The sequence below is a fragment of the Arvicanthis niloticus genome, chromosome 6 (assembly GCF_011762505.2).
Source record: "Arvicanthis niloticus isolate mArvNil1 chromosome 6, mArvNil1.pat.X, whole genome shotgun sequence".
Lineage (NCBI taxonomy): Eukaryota > Metazoa > Chordata > Mammalia > Rodentia > Muridae > Arvicanthis > Arvicanthis niloticus.
In genome coordinates this window covers 77019256-77039652 of record NC_047663.1, presented here as the reverse complement: position 1 = coordinate 77039652, position 20397 = coordinate 77019256, and the positions used below count along the sequence as shown (strand labels likewise).

General features: G+C 44.6%; 1 non-coding gene across 1 annotated transcript; it reads left to right on the top strand.

The window, feature by feature from the left end:
* The first annotated feature begins 6764 nt into the window (after window positions 1–6764).
* Window positions 6765–6908, top strand: LOC117712173 (small nucleolar RNA SNORA48). The gene has a single exon (XR_004607241.1). It is a non-coding gene; the product is annotated as a small nucleolar RNA SNORA48 (small nucleolar RNA).
* The last annotated feature ends 13489 nt before the right edge of the window (window positions 6909–20397 follow it).

The following is a 20397-nucleotide window of genomic DNA, read 5'->3' as shown; positions in this document are numbered from 1 at the left end:
AGACAAACCACTTATACCCATAATAACATAAAGTGAAATAAATTAAAAAGAACAATGTTGGCTACAGAGTGATTTCAAGGAAAGCCTGGGCTACAGAATAAGTTCTGAGAGAGGCTGGGATTCACGGCAAGAGCCAGTCTCCCACCACAGTGCGGGGGAGACAGCTCGGTTGAGCAAGTCCTCATTCATGAAAGGATGGGGAGCTGAGTTCAGATTCCCATCACCCATGTGAAAAGCCGGACGTGGAAGCACTCGGCTGTATAGCCCCAACACCAAGGAGCAGAGACAGACGGATCCTGGAGTTTGCCTTTCAGTCAGTCTAGATGAACTGGTGAGCCCCAAGTTCAGTGAGAGACCCACCACGTAGGGAGCAGAGAAAGCTCTGATTGAATGAAGTCTCAGCTGAATGTGCATTGTCCACAGAAGCAGGCCGTGTTAAAGACCCCCAGAGCTTCAGTCCCAGGCAAGAATGGAAAAGTCTTCGTCCTGGAGTTTGGTTCAGAGACAGGGCAAAGCCTTCCTCAGCAAATAAAGTCCAAGTGTTTACAGTACATGCAGAACACACCCACCAAAGCTTTCTCTCCTCTTGGATGTTTATAGCCTGAATACTGCTCTAATACAGAGACTGCTCCTACCGAGATCAGCTAAGCCTGACTCCTTGATTCAAGTGTAGCACAAACCCGGCCTCGGTTAAGTATATCCAGTAACCCCGCCTCTCTGTTCAAATCTACACAATAAGCACACTGAGCTTCTAGGGCACGGTGGTTTCTTCAGGGGAGAGCTCAGACCACCAGATCCTAGATTTTCATCTGTGTGTCTGTCGGTACTTCCCTCGCCACACCCAGTCAGTTCCTGCCACTGTGCTTGGATGTAGCAACCCTGTGTTAAAAAAAAAAAAAAAAAAAAAAAAAAAACATGGAGAGAAATTGAGAAAGACAACTGATGTCAATCTCTCAACTACACACACACACACACAATTCATGAACACACACAGATACATACATATTCATAAACACACACATTCATGAACACATATAAATACACACATCTCCCTCACCCTCACACACATACACTCACACATTCATGAACACACACATTAACACAAAGACACACACATTCATGAACACACACACAGGCACACTCATACACACATCTCCCTCACCCTCACACATATACACTCACACATTCATGAACACACACATTAACACAAAGACACACACATTCATAAACACACACACAAAGACACACACATTCATGAACATAATATACATTCACACTCACATTCATGAACACACACACATTGACACACACATTCATGAACACACACGTTGACACACACATTCATGAACACACACACATTGACACACACATTCATGAACACACACACATCTCCCTCACTCTCACACACATACACTCTCACTCATACACTCATACACTCATGAACACACACATACACACAAAGATACACACATTCATGAACACACACACACACTCAGACACATTTCTATCTCACCCTCACACACATACACTCATATATTCATGAACACACACATATACACAGACACACACATTCACGAACACACATCTACCTCATCCTCACACCCATACACTCACACATATATGCACTCATGAACACACACATACACTCTCTACAAATCTCAAATGACACAATCTGCTCCCTGGTAACCCTACCAGCTCCCTCAGGTTCCCAAGTATTCTCAGTGAGAGGTCGTTTTGATTATTTTGGAGTCTTAGTGATGGAGGTGACAAAAGACATCGGAGAGGCTCCAAGCACCAGGTCACGAAGGCCCTTCTTTGATGTTACTTGCCTCTTGTGCTTAGTGATGGGAATCACTGCAGAGTTCTGGGTAGAACAGAGATGCAGTCTGACTTAGCTTATAGACTGAAATGAACAAGGACAATAGACATTATATAGTCGGTTGGTGTCATAATCCAAACAAGAGACTGATGGCTGGATCCAGGTAGTCACAGGGAAGAGTGGAGAAGGGACCTGATTTGGACTGTGACTTTGATAAATTTATAGCTCCAGTTGCTGTCTGTGGATTCCTTGGGCTTTTCTATATATAGAAAAAGATTTAAAAATAGTGCTTACAGTTCCACAGCAATGTGATTATAATTAATGACCCAGAACTACACATTTAAGAATTTAAAAGGCAGTGTGTGTATGTATGTGTGTGTGTGTTTTCAGACAGAACGTGATATATCCAGGCTGGTCTAGAACTTGCTACATTGCTAGGGATGACCTTGAACCCCTGATCCTCCTGCCTCCACCTCTCAAGTGCTGGCATTGCAGAGCGTGGCACCATTCCAGCTTGGCTTTCTTATCTTGAAAATGGTAATGCTTTTAGCAACAGAGTAGTTGTGAGGACTGAATAACTGACCATATGTAACGGACGTGGACATTATTGAAGAAGACAATGGTGAGACTTGCCTGGGAGTTCTAGATAGCCCGTGCATATTTTGAATTGGACAGGTCTTTAAAGTACCTAAAATTATTTAAATTGGACATGTTAACAGGTACTACGTAATGCCTGGTAAAGATACATGTTGTATCTTTTAACAATGTTAAAAATAATCTATGTCCTCAAAAATTCTTTGGTTGAGAGGCCTTCAGAACCCGTCATTATGGTGCTTCGTGCCTGCAATTGTAACGCTGTAGAAGGCTGAGTCAAAAGGCTCACTGAGGGCTCATGGCCAGCCTGGTACTGACCAGGTACTGACCAGGTCAGTAAAGGCTACATAGCAAGATCTTGTCTCAAAGAAACAAAGAATGAAAAAAATGAGGGGAAAAAGAGGTACGGGAAAAAGTTAAGCCAGACCAAGGCCAGTGCACATCCTCAGCTACAGAGTGAATTGGAGGTCAGCCTTGACTTCTTGAGACCATATTCCCAAAAGCAAACAACCTCTAATTTTTTTTTTTTATGAAATGTATAGCATATTGTCATCTACAGTTGCCCTGCCATGCAACAGAACCCTGTGGCTTCCTTTTCCTGCTTGACTGCAAGTCCCTGGCCATTGTTCACACTTTGCCCAGTCCCTCTACACATCCCCCCACTTGCCTCTGGAAGCTGCCATTCTACTCGATTCCTATAAAATGAACCCAAACCTTCTCTAGGTGAGGGAGAGCTTGCAGTATTCATCTCTGTATGAGTGACAGCTCTAAAGCCTCGTCCTCAAACAAGAGCTAAGCAACCTGGGGTTAAGGGACGGATGGGTGGTAGAGAGAGTCCCTTGGTCACCAAGGCTGTGGGTAAGCAAGATAGAACCTGAATCTCACAGTATGGGTGACCCACACAGTTTTAGGAGAAGGATGAGAGCCTCCAGTCCTACAACAAGGCTGGAAATGCACACAGATCTCCATCTGATGCTGAGCTGGTCCAGGGGTTCCATTATGAAGCCTGGGATGTACCAAAGCCTGGGGTTTTGGTTTCTATAAGGCATTGGGTCTCACTGTGGTGGGCCTATCTATGCTGACTTTCATGCTCTAATACCCATAGGTGACTCCCTAATGCACCCTGTGCAACCTCATGTTGGTGAGAGGGGAGTGGTGACTGTGTCAGTTATCTGGCTTAAACTGGTATCAGTGGCTCATTGTGGGTATTGACTCTGCAGAAGTCCTTCCCACAGCTCTGCCCAGAAGTGGTTTTCCCCATGGTGGGACTGGTACTGGCTTTCAAAATGGAAGTCCAGAGCATAACTCCCTGTCCCTTGTCCAAACTGGAGGTGTCTCCTACCATGCTAATAGGGATTGGAGGAGGGGTACCCCAGTCTCTTTCCTTTTACCTTCCCTGATGCAAATTTTTATTTTGTTTGGCTAACAGCAGGCAGGATGCTTTCTTGCTTGATTACCTTCGGTTTTGTGAAGTCAGTCTGGTGTATAAAAAGCAGGTCTGAGTTGGCATGTCTGTGGAGCAGGCTCACTGGGGGATCTTGCTGGCCACCATCTTGCTCTGACTCTAGAACACACTTAACAAAGGATAGGTAGAGGGCATGGTCATAGGTGTACCAACAGGAGTCAGAAGTGAGTCACAGTATCTCTGTAGAGTGAAAAATTATAAAGGCCATTTTATGAAATATGTGTAGATTTTTTTGCCTTACAGAACTCGGAACTGAAAATAAGATTTCAGGCCTTCACATTCCAGGTGAAGGACACTTGCTGGATTACATTCCCCAAGCCTCGCCCAAGGCAGGAAGGCATTCCTGACTACAGATAAAGATGCTATCATTTGGGCTAGATTCTCTGAAATGTTCCACTGTTCTTGGTTACCCCTCCCTTGGTCTTCCGAGTGCTATGTTCAAAATTTGTAAAACAACCAATCATGTGTAAGTGCGCGAAAATGCCTTCCTCCCCCCACCCCATGCTATAAAAGACCCTTTAACCCACCACACGTGGCCAAAAACCCTGCTCTTGAAGCTAAAGAGCTTGTCGTTTTTGACCACCAGCTCCTCCCCTAATAAACCTCTGCTGATTGCATCCAGGTATGGTTTCTTGTGATTTTTGGGTGGTCGCAATTCCGGAGGCTTGAGGAAGGGTCTCCCAAGTATGGGGGTCTTCATCTCTTAACCCTAGGCTACTTAGTTCTTGCCAGGCCTATGTTTGAGGACAAAACTTTAGAACTGTCATTCCCAGAGAGAAGAATCTTAAAAGTCCTCCCTCACTCAGAGAAGGTTAGAGAGGGTTCATTTTACAAGCACAAGGGAGTCGCTGGAGACACTCCTCCTGCTTTTCTGTGCTCTCACATAAAGAAAGGAAGTATTCAATATTTGCATGGAGAGGAGACAGAATGAAGTAGTTACCTAAGAGAAAGGAAGAGATGAAAGATAAACTAGAACAATGGTTTCATTCCAAATTCACGTTTCAGACTCACCTGGAGGGCCTGACAAAGCAAGAGTGCCAGACTCAAGAGGGCCAAGCTAGGACATGAGAATGCTGATCACTTACAAAATCCCAGGTTAGATCCACATTACGGGTCAAGGGACAGCCTTTAAGAGCTGCTGCATAAGAATACAGGAGACTTGGCTAGCTGCATGGAAGGTTTACAGCGGAAAGTTCAGCTCTGGATGATGAGTTCACTGGAAGGCTCTCACTGTGACTATATGGCTCTCCAGCCAGGCTCAGCTGCTTATTGGCTGGTGTTACAAGCAAGCAGACTGCTCAACCCAAGTCAAAGTCCAGCTGAGTGTTTGTCACCTCAAGACACCAAAGAGGCAAGAACACTAAAGAAGGTTATTTGGGTTGAGGGAGATTGCCTGGGAAACCTTGGAATTGAATCTGGAAGAGGTAAAGAAAGGAGGAGAGACAGGGAGATGAGGGAAGGATCCAGGGCTTCAAGGTTGATTGTGTCTAGGGCTTAGAGGAAGTGAGCTAGGGATGATGGGAAATGGAGCCCAGTGAGTGGTTCAAAGTCGTGATTTTGGGTAGGGTGACACCAGAGCAAGAAGTGGTGGAAGACTGGTGACAGCAGGAAAGGACAGAGTTCCTTAAGGAACACCTATAGGAGTAGATGTCGAAAACACCAAAAATCAAAGCAGATGCTATACTAGAGGGTGACAATGAGCCAGACATCAAAATTGTCAAGTAATCTGGGCTGCCTGGTGACTGCAATGAAGAAAAAAGACGGAAGGTGTACACCAACATCACAAAGTTCACAGCCAGAAGATTTTACAGCCACTACAATGAGAAAGAAGCATTAATAGTTTAGGGGACCAAGGAGGGATCCATTCCACATCCAAGCCCACTGTGTAGACATAACATGTAATGGGGCTGCCAGGAAAGTGAACTTGGCAAAAGCAGTCAGGGTCCCATTGTCTGTCTGACTATCTGTCCATCTGTGGTTCACCTCTGGCCTCTAAATTAAACACCTGGGAAACCTAAAGCACATAATTAGTCTGGCAAGGAGCCCTGGCTCTGCACTGTCTTTAAACCCCTCAGGAAATTTGCATGAACAGCCCCAGGAAAGAGCTAAGAAGCTGAAAGTAGGTACTGAGAGGATTGGCTTAGTGGTGTTCCCTGGGAAACAGTGTCAGAATAAGGTAGAGTAGACTAGAGGATTTGAATCTGAATGAACAAGGCCGGTCTGGGAGGATGAGCTTTTCATGGTCACAAGGAGGGTCTTAAGGCAGTACTAGGAGTGGCAGTGGAGGGGGAGGAACTCACTAGGAATACAGAGAAAGTGGCGGTTGCTTTGGTCATGGTGTCTCTTCAATGGAAACCCTAACTAAGACAGTGGCCAAGACTCAGAGGCCATCTACAAAAAGAAAGACTATAGGCTGTCATGGGTTCTTACTGACTTAGAAATCCAGAATACCAGAAACTAACTTCTATCTTAGTTAGGGTTTCCGTTGCTGTGAAGACACACCATAACCAAGACAACTCTTATAAAAGACAACATTTAATTAGGGCTGGCTTACAGTGTCAGAGGTTTAGTCCATTATCATCATGGCAGGAAACATGGCAGTATCCAGGCAGACATGGTGCTGGAGGAGTTGAGAGTTCTACATCTTGATTCAAAGGCAGTCAGGAGAAGACTGGCATCCTCAGGCAGCTAAAAGGAAGCTCTCTTCCACAATGGATGGAGTCTGGGCATAGAAGGAGGGAGATCTTCAAAGCCCACCCACACAGTGACACATTTCCTAACAGTACCACTCCCTATGGGCCAAGCATATTCAAACCACCACAAATGCCTATAGCATATGAAAATAATGTGGTTCGAAAGAGAAGAAAAAAAAAATATCTCTACCTGTACCCCTGGCAATGATCAAAGAGACACCTTGTTGGTGATATTGTTCATATATTAGTCAGGGGCAGAGCAGATGGCAATCTATTGTTCATGCTAACTTGATGTCTGGCTTAGTAGCCAAAACTGTCCTATGCCTAGGCCTCATAAGAATCAAGGTAAATCCGATCAAATCCAGGCAGCACAGCACAGGAAGAGGAAGATAGACAGAGACCTGCAGACAGCCATGCCACCTACAGACCTCCCTTCAGCACATAGTATGGGCAAGCCATAGACACCCGCTTGCCACTATGCCATACAACACAAATGGAAGATGTCACCCAGGGCCCACCAGCCATGTGCCCAGCCTGCAGTGGGAGCCACCACAGTGTGTGAGTATGTGGTGTCAGATGGGAGAGAAAGAGAAGTGGAGCAGCTTGAGCGTCATGAAGAGAGATGGAACTGGAGACTCGAGGGGGAGAGGAGGAGCCTGTTGTGAAGTGCCAGTTTCACCACCTGGGGCCATCATAAGGTCCCAGCCCCAGCTGCCACTGAAAGCCATGTCTGAGTCCATAGCTACACAGCATCAAGGATCGGTGTCAATGTCCACGGCTCATATACACCACTAGAGAATGTGGGGACGTCCCTAGTTAGGACAGCCACTAGGGAGCACTTGGATATCCAGGGGATGTTCATAACTGGCCCCGCCCCTCACTGGATGTGGCACTCTGGAGATCTGGCTCCATCTCTCACCAGTGACAGCTCTCTAAAGAGTAGGCCCTGAGCCTCACCTGGATAGCCCAGTGGAGCTGTCCTGCCACCCCTTGTGGAAGGGTGTGGGTTGGCCAACCCCGAGGGTGTGTATGTGAAAAAGCTGACCCCGCCATTTGTCTGCCATGTGGTACAGGTACAGAGGTGATGCTACCCCTCTCCTCAACCCTGTGCCACCCCTTGCCACCTCTAGCAGTTGACAAAGCTATGACTTCTCCTCACCAGCTTCAGCAATCAGGAGAGTGGACCCTGTACCTCACCCGGGCAGTACCACAGAGCTGACTACGGTGTCAGGGACATGGGTGAGCCAGCCCTGGAGCAAAAGCATGGAAGAGTTGGTCCTGCCACTTGTCTACCAAGAGGTGGCATGGGTATGGGAATGATACTTCCGTCCCCCTTTGCCCCTTACCACCTGTGGCAGTTAGGAGATCAGTCCCTGGAGTCATGAGAGTGGGAGAGCTGCCCCTGCACCCCAACAGCTGCAGCATTAGAGAGAGCAGGCCTTGAACCTTGTCTGAGCAGCACAGTAGAGCTGGTCCTGGTGGTGGGGTGAGGGTAAACCACCACCCAAGAGATACTTGGCCCTGTTACTCATTTGCTGTAAGGTGTCAGGGTGAAGGAGTAATGACCCCTCACCCCCTCTGTACCCCTAACCACCTACAGTCGTTGGGAGAACTGGCCCTGGGGGGTCTTGAGAGCAGGTGAGCTGGCCCTGCCACTCATCAGCTGCAGCACTTGGGAGAGTGGTCCCTGCACCTCATCTGGACAGCTCTGTAGAGCTGGCCCTGACGGCAAAGGCATGAGTGAGCCAGCTCCAAGGGTGTGAGTGCAGGAGAGCTGGCCTAGCCGGTTATGGGCTGCTGCACTTGGGAGAGCAGACACTGTACCTTGACTGGGGAGCTCAGTAGAGCTGGCCCTGGGGGCAGAAGAGCAAGAGAGCTGACCCTGCCTCCTGCTGATGATGGCAATGGATGGCCTAGTCTGAGCTGTGCTAGAGAGCTGACAGGCTTATCAGCTCACCTACCATCCAGGCCCTGATCCAGGGCTCTGAGTTGGCCCATCCCAAAATCTATATCATCTGGGAATGCTTGGGACATGTGAAAGGGCCAGCCCTGCTGTCCAAACTTGTGGGAATTCTATGACACAGGCCAGTAACAGGATAACTAGGAAGAGTCCCGATGAGGAGCCAATACTGATGGTGTCATAGAAGCCAGAGATCTCAAACCAGACCAATGACGTATTGCAAGTGAAGATGAGTGGACCGAGGGATATACTGTGAGTCACACTATGACGTGCTTCCATGGTGAAATTGTTTTCTATGCTTTTTTTCTGGTGTGTGTGTGTGTGTGTGTGTGTGTGTGTGTTTTGTTTTAGGGATAGGTTGCAAGGGTGAAGTACAAGGGGACACACATACACACAGAGGAGAGAGAGCAGGATGGGGTGCATAATTTGAAACTCACAAAGAATCAGTTAAATTTTTTTTTCATGCCTCTAAACCAGAAAGCATGTCTAAAGACTTTCCAGAAAAGATGGCAGTAACTGAGGTTTAGAAGAAAAGCAAGGTTTCTCCTGTGGCAGTGGGGTGTGGAAACATTCCCAGCAAAGGTGACAGTATGAGCCACAGAATTCCTGTTCATAAGGAATGATGGGTGAGATGGTGGGGACAGCAGGAGGAAGGCCAAGGTGGTGCCAATGGGTTGTATGTTACTCTAGAGACCCTGAGCAGTGGTCTCAGAACTACTCTTAGGAAGACTGGAACTAGCAGGAACAGTTAAAGCCAGTGGCAAGGAGCAGTCAAAGCGAGGATCCCGCTGAAGAGACTGTTGTAACCGGTTCTGTCAGTGAGTCCCAACCCCACAGGGCTCCAGCTTTCCACTAGCATCACAGAATGCCAAAGCAGAGACGAAGCTTGGAGGTCAAGCCAACTCCATTCCCAGTGACAGATGGGAAAGCTGCATCTAAGGAGATGTCAGATGCTAGTCAGATGCTAGGCCGTACAGCAAGTGAAGGCAGAGGCGAGCCCGGCACCTGTGTTTCACGAGTGTGCATGTCAGTGTGCTTCAAAGCTATATACGCTCACAAAAGAAAGTCGAAGGTCTGGATGCCTGTGAGTGAGGTCAGAGCAACCCAACATAAAGTCTGAAGAGAGCAAAAATATATATATATACGCAATAAATTCAGTACAACAAGGCTTACTGGTTTTGACTTACAACCTTGTTGTTGTTGTTGTTTTTTCAAGACTCTAGTATGCCAAAGATGGAGAAAGGACAGTTTCTAGGGTCTAGAGAGAGGGCTCAGTGTTTAAAAGTACTTACTACTCTTGCAGATGACTGGGTTTTAGTTCCCAGTACCCACACGGCATTATACAATCATCCAGGGAATTCAGCACCCTCTCCTGGCCTCTGAGGGCACCAAGCATGCATATGGTACACATACACACATGCAGGCAAAGCACTCACAAACAGAATAAAATAAATAAGCAATTTTTTAAAAAAAAATTTAAGGGGGCTGGAGAGATGGCTCAGTGGTTAAGAGCACTGACTGCACTTCCACAGGTCCTGAGTTCAAATCCCAGCAACCACATGGTGGCTCACAACCATCTGTAATGGGATCTGATGCTCTCTTCTGGTGTGTCTGAAGACAGCTACAGTGTACTCATATATAATAAATAAATAAATCTTTAAAAAAAAATTTAAGGAAAGTTTCTAAAATAAAAATTAGAAAAGACGGGTTCTCATACATTTAAATTTTTATTTTATTTTTTTATTTATGTTCATGTATGTATATGCACATGCTTCTGTTTCCATGTGTGATGTGAGGCAGGTTCTCACAGAAACCAGAAGAGGATGTTGGATCCCATGGAGTTGGGGTTACAGACAATTATGAGCTGTTCAAAATGATTGCTGGGAAGAAAACTTCATTCCTCTGCAAGAGCAAGCACTATGTATTTTTAAAAATGAGCCCTCCTTCCAGCCCCAGATACTCATATTTTTAAAATTCTAGTTTTCCGGGAGAGCAAAAAAGTATGAATAAAAACTATGTATTTAATTTCACAGTCAATTTGAGGGCAAGTTGAAATACACACATTTTATATTTATATATTTTCATATATTTCACACATTTTTTAAATTTCATATATTCACATAATTTCTCATATACTTTAAAATACTTCATAAGTCATATATACATACATATATATATATATTTCAGTGGCAACTTAGACTTGGTGACTGTGCTACTCTAACATGATCATTGATGTATTTTGGTTTAGTTTTCTTGGTGGCCAATTTATGATCTATCTCAGAAGTCACAAAACTGTTGGTAACTTTATATGAAGTCAGGATTCTCCAGAGACTTAGAATCAATATGACATTGAATGAACGAATGAATGAATGAACGAATGAAAGATGATGCTCACTTGTTTATGGATACTAATGGGTTTCAGGAGCTGCAGTGAACAAGCTAGAAAACCAGGAAGACAGTACAGTTCCACAAATCCTAAGGATGGATAAACAGGGCAGCCCATGGCAAAGTTCTGCCCTAAGTGCTGGAAACTTAGGAAGAGCAATGTATACTCAGAGTCAGAGACTAGGAGAACACAATGTCTTAACCCAATGGCATCCAAGCAGAAGGGATTCTTTCCTGTCCAGCCTTTCTCTTCAGTCTACAGAGCCCAAAGTTACTTTTTACCAGAAAGACCATCCTAGTCACACTAAAAACTGTGTTTGACTCACTATGTGGGCATCCCATCTCATGATGACGTTGATACACAAAATTAACCATCACACCTTTGATAGCAGCAATTTCACTTCTAGAAATGTATGTCCCAGAGTTTCCGGCCAGCCTGGGCTACGGAATGAGACTGCCAAAGAGAGAAAGAGGGGTGGGGCGAGAGACAGGTGGACAGAAACACACAGACAGGTGTGTGGGGAGGAGGCAGGCAGCTAGCTTTAGAACACAACTGATGAAACATGAAACATGACATTAATTTTTTTTAATTTTATGTGTATAATTTTTTTTTACCTGCATGTTTGTCTGTGCACCTCATGCATGCAGTGCCCTTGAAGACCAGAAAAGAGTGTTAGATCCCTTGGAACTGGAGTTACAGATGGTCATGATGAATGAGTGCTGGATAACAAATCTGGGTCCTCTGGAAGAACAGGCAGTGCTATAAACTGCTAAGCCATCTCCACACCTAAAGATACTATGTTTTAGGATTTTTATTTCAGTATTTATCCCACAGAGAGAGAAAAAAAAAAAACAGGATCTACATTAGAGTTACTGATAGATCTGAGTTAAAGTCTAAAATATTTAACAATTTTAAAACTGGTTAAATACACTACAAAGCTGGGGGTGTAACTTACTTGTCTAGCCTGAGTTGGCTGTAGGCTCAGTCTCCACTACCACTATAGACAGACAGACAGACAGACAGACAGACAGACAGATAAACAGACAGATAGATAGACAAATAAACAAATAGTTTTTATATTAAAGTATTAGAAAGCCATTGGGATGTTTTCGGGAAGCCAGAAAGATGGCTCATCAGAGGTAATGGTATCTCATGACGGTTCAATATCTGGGCCCCCACACAGTGGAAGCAAAGAACCAGTTCCCCAAAACTATTCCTCAACCTCCACACATGAATGGCCATGTGTGGAATGCTCATGAGTACACATGCTTACACACACACACACACACACACACACACACACACAAAATAAATAAGTAAATAAATAAATGTTTAACCAAAACATTTTAACATTTTGAAAGATTTTTTTTTTACAGTGACTTATAAAAATCCACAGGAGGTAATTTGGGACTTAAAAGTAGCAAGATATTAAACTATGTATACATCCGATGACAATTTAATAATTCCAGTTTGGCTCATATTTATCCGGTTATCTACATGCTATGTATTACAATCATTCACACTTGATATAGCCCTATAAAGTGGGCACTGTTACAGTTACCATTCACAAATGAGGAATCTGGAGTTAACAGACTTCTCAGCAATCATCAGAGGGACAGAATGGAAGCCCAAAGTGAATCTGAGGCAGTCTTCCTCAGAGCCTTAGCGCTCCCCTCTGAGCTAGTGGAACGTGGGCATGGCGGTGAGTGCATCGTGGAAAGAGCAGAATGAAAAGCCATCCATCTATGTCGTGGCAGGTAAGGATAACTCTTCTTTTCAGGTACTCAACGGTAAAACTCAGAGCCAGCCCAGCTCCCTTCTTCTCACACCCCTTATCTAGTTCACCTGACAGCCCAGGTTTTCAACTCCACTCAGCTTAATCCCTTCTTTACATGGGCCATTTCTCCAACCAAGTCGACTTTCCTTTGGAGGTAGGGCCTTGTGTACCCAGGCTGGTCTGGGACTCCCCACCTGCCTCCTGAGTGTTGGAAATATAGTCACAACACCCAACTATATTTTTAAGAAATAGATTTACTGGTCCCTCCTTCCGCCGGTGGCGGTGGCCGCTGCCTTCTGTGCTGAGCTGGCCACTCCTCAGGTCCTCAGCTCCTTTCTCTTCTGTCTGCACACCTGGAAGCTTTGGCTTCCCGGTGGCCCGAGGGAAATAGCGCCCTGCGGCTGGCCATCAGAGTTTCCTCAGCTTGAAGGAGCCTTGTCTGGTCACTTTTTACTGTCCAGTCTCAGCCTTCTTCCTGTCCATTGTCTGTCTGTCACGGAAGGGAGGCCTGGAAGGCTCCCTTGGGGTCTTTGAAGTTAATGGTTCCTTTTATTTCCTCCCGCTGCAGTCATGAAGTTCTCGACTTCTTGCTCCATCACCCCTCACAGAAGCCTAACAGGGCTGGCAGGCTCCCGTCATACACCTTGTTTAGGGCTCCCAGGCTGGGGCTGGAGCTGGGGCTGTGTGTGGCCTACGTGGAGTTAGAAAGAAATACTATATTTTAAAATCAGGGGATATAGATATCGATCAGGTGCTACAAAGATTTTTATACAGAATTTGCTTCAGGTAATGAAAAGCAATGTCTTGAGATTTATTTTAATAATAAAATTATATTATTTAACTGCTGCAGTCATTTTCAATATATTTGTTAATAAGCAGGAGAGAATGTATCATCTGTTGGAGTGACTTGTTATGTTAATCAAAGACAAAAATAACACTAGACTACAGTAGATGAACCCTCGTCTCCTTTCACGGCTGTATTGATCCTGTAAGGAAGGTTTGTTCCTTTTGCTAATATGATCAAGTAGGTTCACAGAGCAAAAGTGGCTTAGCCAAGGTGACATAACCTTCCCAGTCTCACTTGGGAAATGGGGACAGTAATTTTGTAGTGTGGTTCCTTTAGCTGTCTGTCACCATTGTCTGCTATCCATGTGACTAACTAACTAGTTTACTTACTCAGAAAACATATCTGTCCTGGTAGTATCTTCTTTACTGCTCACACATGTTGTGTGCTGGTGATATGAATGTGAAAGAAACAAATGCCTTCCTTGCCTTCAAGGGTCCTGAGCATTGTAAACAAAGATGCATGGAGAACTAGAGGCGAGGGGAGGGGAGGGGAGGGGAGAGGGGAGGGAAGGGGAGGAGAGGGGAGGGGAGGGGAGGGGAGGGGAGGGGAGGGGAGGGGAGGGGAGGGGAGGGGGGGGGAGGAGAGGAGAGGAGAGGACAGGAGAGGAGAGGAGAGGAGAGGAGAGGAGAGGAGAGGAGAGGAGAGGAGAGGAGAGGAGAGGAGAGGAGAGGAATGAACCATTGTTTAAAAACTAGGAACAGTTTAGGATATGGCATGTGCTGGCTATATGCTAAGTGCTCCACAAACGGTACACCTTTCTCATATTTATTCACACACACACACACACACACACACACACACACAAAGAATTAACATAGCAGGGATAGAGAGATGGCTGAGCAGTTAAGAGCACTGACTGCTCTTCCAGAGGGCCAGTGTTCAATTCCCAGCACCCACATGGCAGCTCACAATTGTCTGTAACTCCAGTTCACACATGCAGGCAAAACACCAATGTGCATTAAAAAAAAAAAAAAATTCACCTCTTTGCCCGTCTCCCCTCCCCCATGTCCAGGTGCTCATCTACAGTAAGAGATAAACACCATGGTTTATTCTGTGAAAGAGAAGGAGGAGGAAGAAGAGGAAAAAGGGGAGGGGAAGGGAAGGAGGAGGAGGAGAATTACGATAGCAATTAAATAATACTTTTTAAACTAGCAAATAGGAACATTATGCTCTTCTGATTTCCCCACAGGGATAAAGGAGAGTTTGAGTTACTAGCAGTGCAGCATGGCGTATCTTTAGAAGGAAGTATAAATGGATTTTCTCCAAGGCTAAAATTCAGGGGACACAAGGTAGGAGCCTGAGTGTGTAATTTGTGGAAAGCTGGGTAAAGTGAAAATACTGGGCCTTTGCTCAAACAGTAGGAAACAATGCCGTTGAAGTTCCAGAAATCTGGGCTTTCTTTTCCCTTTCATTCTAGCTCCCTCAACTTGACGTGATGTTTTTTTTAAGCAATTCTTTTAAAAGATGTTATCTACCATATGTTTATGAGTTATCTTGTCTGCCTGTATGTCTGTAAATCATATACATGCCTGGTACCCTTGAAGGCCAGAAGAAGGTGCTGGATCCTGGGACTGGAGTTAAAAGCAGTACTGGACTTGAAAATAGTTGTGAGCCACCATATGGGTACTGGGGATCAACCCCAGGTCTTCTGAAAGAGTAGCTACTGCCCTTAACCGATGAGCGGTCTATCTCTCCAGACCACTCTTGATGGCTTAGAAATATATGCTTAAAAAGAAAAGTTCAACCTATCGATGTGTGTTCATTATTCATTTTTATATGGTAAGGATCCCATCTTAAATGTAGATATAGGCCTAGAGCTCTCAGTGGATAAAGACATTTGCTGCCAAGCCTTGTGACTTAAGTTCGATCTCTAGGACCCACATGGTGGAAGGAGAGAAAGAACTCCTGCCTGCAGCCTCATTAAATAGGTCAATGCAAAAGAATGTAATTGCAAACATAGCTTTAACTTACACTCAGAGTCACTGCACTGCACAACCTCCTGTTTTATAGTGGTTTGGGCATGGATATTTAATTCTTACACAATGGTGGAAATACTACATAAAAAATACTACATAAAATGAATGTGCTTTTATTTGACATCTGATACATGAAGTCCCAATCAACACTCCCTGCCTTTGGCTCATGATGAGTTAAGCAGAGGTGAAAGAAAAGGGAGTATGGGTGGCCCCATTGTTTCCTTTTGCTATAAGAAAGCATATGACAGGGTTTCTTAAAATGCTACTCCCTCTGGGGACAAACTGTGTCCCCAAATGATGTGCTAAAGTGACTTCATCTTGGGGACACGGTCATTGTAGACTTCACTGGTTGAAATGAAGCTGTCCTTGCGGGTGGGAAGGTGACTCCATAGTTTAAAGCCCAGAGATCAGAAGAAATTCCTTAGAGAAAGCTGACAAGCAAGAAAAGCAGTATTGGGTAGCTCTGAGTTAGATTGAGAGACCCTGCCTCTGTCTATAAGGAAGAGTGGACAAGGATGATTCTCATAAGCCTCAGGGCTCCATGTGTGCCCAGGTACACATGTACCCATCACACGAGTCCCCAGGTGCTCAGATATGCACACATACACCCATGTAAATGGAAAAAGAAAACAAGACCATACAAGAGTAGGGTGGCCTCCTAGTGCAATATAATTGGTGTATAGTATTTGGCTATCCAGGTAGGGACAGAAGAAAGACCATAACCACGGAGTATAGTTTGGTGTCACGTGACTATGCACCAAGGCCACCCACATGAAACATGGTAAAGTCAATAAAGGTTCTTTAGTGTTCAGAAGCAGCATGACACTGCTGACAGTGAACTTCAGACTTCTGCCTTTCAGGACAGAGCGATCGCTTTCTGTGATGTTAAGCCACCCAGTGAGGTGCTCAGTCACAGGGGCCCCAAACTCACAACACCTTTCTGTGCTCAAAGCAAGTTCTGTTTCAAATGGAATGCATGGCCTTTCCAGGTTGCCATGGATCCCCACCCAATGTCTACTTGTAGATTTGGTCCATCTGCTTTTAACTCCCCTGGAGTCTCACGCATCACAGATTTGCAGGAGTTCCGAGCTCCCAAGGCATAAAGGGATGTAATATCCCAGTGGGCTACAAGAACAGAACACTTATTGCACATATATGCTGGCTTTACCCACAGAGTCAACTATTCTGGAAAATGTCCTTACAGAACACAGGATCAAAGATGTGCTCTAACAGTGTCAAGAGACTAGGGATGGAGTTCGGTGACAGAGTGTGTGCCTAGCATGCTAGCATGGGTCAAGTCCTGGATTTGATCCCCAGAATTGCCAAGTAAGAGCTCAAATGTGTTATAAAAATGATAATACATTTAGATAATGCATACATATGTGCATATACATATAGTGAGATATAGTGAGTGAGTGTTTGTGTGTGTTATGAAACAGCCCCTCTAGCACCAAACAACTACATAGGTCAGATACCTGTGTGTGTAGCTGATCTTGAAGGAAATGCATTTTTATTTTGTATCTTGTTGGTTTTGCTTTTTGTTTTTTTAAACTTAAAAAGGTAATGTGGACCAGCTTTGCAAATGTCCTATACTGTGTTTTAAAGCAAAATGCTACCTTTTTTATTCTTCCTATTTGATTGATGAGCTTAATTTGCAGAATTATTATCTAGCCAGGATCTTAGAGGACTTGGCAAATATTCTTTTGATTCTTCTGAACACATGGCTGGAAACAGTTTGAAAAGGTTACTTAGTTTTGGTCCAAGACCAAAGCGTAATACGGCAAGTGTCTTCCTTCTGTCCCTATTAATGCAGCCAGCTCTCACGCTTTGGGTTCGAAATAATGCAGGGTGAACTACTAAGACCAGAGGAAACGCTACTCAAAGCGTTGGCCTCACCTTCCCATAAGAAGCTATTCTGAAGGAATTGTGTTACTATGTTACCTTCGGGCCCAGGATCTTCTCCATGGTGTGACTATGGCTACAAGAAGCTGCAAACCTTTACTGTTCAGCAAAAGAAAATGCACACATGATGGATCCAATTGTGGGACGCCAGAGTACTATGCAGCTCTTGGGGCAGAAAGAACAAGAATGAAAGGATGTTCCTAGCATGTACTATTAAATAAACAATGTTTATGTTGGTAAACACAGAAAATTCTGTGCATGTGTAGACTAGAAGAAGGTAAGATACGGCCTGGTTATACTTCTTGCTGGCCTTGTACTTTCTATCTAGCTTAAGGTGTTCTCAGACTCACAGCAATCCTCCTGCTGCAGTCTACTGAGTAATGAGATAACAGGGATAACCCCTCCCTGTATCACCGGTCACTTTTAAGGTGAAGGAAGAACCAGGCTCTAGCCCAGGCTAGCCTTGAACTTACTATGTAGCCGAACTTTGTTTGTTTGTTTGTTTGTTTGTTTTTGAGACAGGGTTTCTCTGCATAGCTCTGGCTGTCCTGGAACTCACTCTGTAGAGCAGGCTGGCCTCAAACTCAGAAATTCACCTGCCTCTGCCTCCCAAGTGCTGAGATTAAAGGCATGCACCACCACTACCTGACTTGTAGCCGAACTTCTGAGTCTCTCGTCTCTTCCTCCTGAGTGCTGGGGTTACAGGTGTGTGCCTCCACACCTGGTTTACGTGATTCTAGGGGGTTAAACATGGGGTTTTGTGCAAGTGAGGCAAGCACTCTAACCCAGCCTTGTCTTCATCAGCCACTTTAGATTTCTTTGTTGTTATATATGTGCCTGTGTGTGTGTGCAGTTGTGTGCATGTGCCCCAGGAGGACTGAAGAGTCAAAGTTACAGAGTCCTGAGCTGCCTCACGTGAGTTCTGAGAATTGAACATCTGTCGCTAGTCTGCAAGAGCGGCAAGTACTCTTAACCACCAAGCCACCTCTCTAGTGTCCCATCCCCTTAAGTCACTCTTGAAGGAAACAAGCTAATGGCTATCCTTAGTAACAGAATGGGACCAGGAAGAGCTTGTATCACATGAAAGGGGGCGATGGGAGGAAGGCGAGAGAAAAGTTTATTGCAGAGTTAACAGTCAGTAGTAACATGGTGGAAATACTAGACTCCCCCGTCTCTAAGTGAGATTGTAATGGGCAGAGTTTTCTGTTCTCACTTTCTATGTGGGAAATTTGACGGTAGCTAGAATGTTTTTGCTTTAAACCCCTGGTTCTTTAACTTGTCAGCGTTTGAGGTGAAGGGTGGTAGAGCAGTCATTGGTCCATAATAAGCACTTAGTAAGAATTTACTTTTTTGAATGATCAAAACCTTCTGGCCCGATTGGGAGAAGTAAGCTCAGCTGCATTGTTTCCCAGCACCCGGCACAGGAAATCGCCTCTGCTAGGGGCACCTGTGGGCAGCCACCAGCCTCTAAAAGCATCAGTTTATTGGTGCAATGTGTTTTTATTCTTCGGAAATAGTGGGAAAATGGGGGAGCCCTGAGGATACACAAAGGAGGTCCGGGTGAGTGTGTTTAGACTCCTCTTAAAACAGCTTGTAGAGAAAAGCCCAAAGTGTGGGTTTCTCCTTCCCTTATCAGCTTTCTTGATAAACTCATAGCTGATGTTTAGGAAAGAGAGGACAATAAATTAACGAAGGATCAAGGCCTTTCTTTTTTCCATATAGCCAGAATAGGGAGATTATTGTAAAAGAAATAATGGGTTTTTTTTGTTGTTGTTGTTAAAAAAAAAAAAAAAATTAGCCGAGCAGTGGTGGCGCACGCCTTTAATCCCAGCACTTGGGAGGCAGAGGCAGGCGGATTTCTGAATTCTAGGCCAGCCTGGTCTACAGAGTGAGTTCCAGGACAGCCAGGGCTATACAGAGAAACCCGGTCTTGAAAAAAACAAAAAACAAAAAACAAATAAAAAAAAATTAACAAAACACAAACAATACTGTAAGCCATTCATTACTTAAGGCAGACCTCCCCAGCAAATGTAGCAGATGGGTATTGAGAATAACACTCACCTTTTTTTTTTCTAGTTATGAAAGCAATATATGTTTCTTGTAGGAGATTTAGAAAATGCAGATATACTGGCAGGGGGTAAATTAAAGATTTCCAGAACTGAAGATGAAACTGGGAGGTGAGGAAGGCTTGCCTGGGATGTGCCAGTCCCTAGGTTCAATAGCCGACACCAACTCCTTCCGCTCCCTCCCTCCCCTTCCCTTCCTCTTCGTCCCCCCATAATTATCATTCTGATTATAGTCAATGCTTTTATGGATAATTTTCAACTTCTTTTGTGTGTGAAAAAAATATGTATGGAAGTAGTAAAACCCTATTCTAGCCCCCTGCTTACTTAATATATTGTGAATGTTACCCCACCCCAACTCATTACATAGTTATTCCTTTCATAAACATCTTTATAAGATCATCCTTAGCCAGTTCCTTGCAGTTTGACACTGCCGCTGTGTGTGTGTCTGTGTGTGTGTGTGTGTGTGTGTGTGGTGTTTGAGGCTTGTTTTTTGAGATGAGGTCTCATTGTGTAAGCCTTGGCTGGCCTAGAACTCACAATGCACACCAACCTGGCCTCAAACTCACAGAGATGGAATAGTTGGATCAAATGATACTTTTAAACTTGTCGATTTATGTTGTTTTCAGAAAGATGGCATTTGCATTCCCAAGAACATTGTATATTTACCCACCTTAGGAGTCCTGTGCTAAAAATAAATCCTGGACAGTGGGGGAGGGGTGATGACTGAGAACAAAGTATGATGACACATAGGTGCGAAATGCCACAACAAAGCCCATTATTTTTGTATGCCAACATAAAAATTAACAAACACTAAACACATCCTTGATAAAGATCTGCTCCAGTTTTTAAAACTTGGATTTGGTAGTGAATATGGGCAAGCGATTTTTTTTTCTTTGATGGCGTGCCTATCCA